The sequence below is a fragment of the Sinocyclocheilus grahami genome, unplaced genomic scaffold (assembly GCF_001515645.1).
Source record: "Sinocyclocheilus grahami isolate Dianchi unplaced genomic scaffold, SAMN03320097.WGS_v1.1 scaffold2682.1, whole genome shotgun sequence".
Lineage (NCBI taxonomy): Eukaryota > Metazoa > Chordata > Actinopteri > Cypriniformes > Cyprinidae > Sinocyclocheilus > Sinocyclocheilus grahami.
The window spans coordinates 55,673-57,311 of record NW_015507860.1 but is presented as its reverse complement, the minus strand read 5'-3'; positions in this window follow the sequence as shown (position 1 = coordinate 57,311).

Below are 1,639 nucleotides of genomic sequence, written 5' to 3'. Positions count from 1 at the left end.
TGTGTGTGTGTGTGTGTGTGTGTGTGTGTGTGTGTGACTGAAAGTTCATTGTAACTAATAAAGTTATGTGAATTGTATTTCTATTTTTCATTATATTTTCTCACTGTAATTTTGTTTTTGTTTTTGCATTTAAATGGTTCATTGCTTAAGTTTAGTTTCAACTGCATATTGTATCTGTATAAAGTTTAAAGTTATTAAATATTTTTAAAAATCCTGGACTGGACTCAAATGGAATTAGTTTATGGTACTCACAAATATCAAATTTTAAACTCAATCAAACGAAGTCTGGTAAATCATTGGGTTTAACTTTGAAAATGACATAATTTATAGGCCTACTTAATATGTTTATTAAGTGATGTACGTTCTTATTATAAAACATATATAAAGTGTTTTAGCTCATAATTATAATTACAGGGTTATTAACTATTAGTTAGCCTACCGATCAAAATTATTTCATCAAAATTAATTCTCTGTCAGATTTTCCCAATGTTTTTGCCACTGAATTTTAAGCAGCTTAAATGAAAGCAACAAGGAAGCGCGTTCTGACAACCGAACGCAGGCATCTGTTAGCCTGGTGGTCTTTTCAGAATGTGCTCGCTGAATTCTCGTGATCGACAGGTCCAGCTAGTCGTAGCCTGTCAGTCAACATGACGCAGCTGTAAAATGTCTGCGCCGCTGTCACTCAAAACAAGAGCTCTGGACGCACTCACAAAAGATCAGGAGGCAGGATGAAGGACACGGCTGATACAGCGGGCAAATCAGAAGGGTTACAAGACCTATCTGTTGTCATCCTCTGTCCCCTGACTTTGCCATCGAGGGAAAGAGAGCACAAAGCCCTCTCGAGAGACACGGGTTGCCTCTATTAAAAGGGGAAATAAAGCAAACCCCGTGGCAATTTGGAGTCTTCAGGCAAAGCATGATGGGTCAGTCCTCTCGATGTTTTTCGCTGTCATTTTCTTTCCCTCGCCATGCCCGCCTTTCACAACAAGCTCATTAAAACCGTGCATCAACTGACATTTTACCCCTCTCGCTCTAGTTGCGGATCATTAGTTAGCATCGTGCGACTCTGAGGAAGCGCAGTCTTTGAGATGTGTGTGTGGTTTGATGAGAGTATCACCCCATCACCCCCAAAGATGTCTCATTAAGAGTTCAGTAGAAGCACCTCTCTGTCCCCCAAACCCGTCGTTCCCTCCCTCCGTGCTCATTCCCTCTCTTTTCGTCTGCTAATTAGCTGGCATTTCCGCCTCTTCTGTGCGTCCCCAGTTACATCTGAGAAGGAGACGGATAGGATTTTTCTTTAACCCAAAGGCCAACTTAATCAGCTGAATTAATGACTTTATTACCCATACTGCCCTGGGTGATGTAGCATGTTTCTTCTGTAAACCTCAAGTTCTCTTTTTTATGTCACATCATTTTTTTTTCTGCACACCCATAGGCTACACATCACAGCATCTTTATACGTTTAAAACAAAAATACACAGAGATGAAAGATGGACATGAAAAATTGGTACAAAAATCACGGGTGCTATGAAAGATACCTTGGCACAGAGATTTGTTTTGTTTTCCCTGCTTTGGTTGTAAAAATCATTATTTATTATTATATATTAATTCTACACTATCATTTATATATATATATATA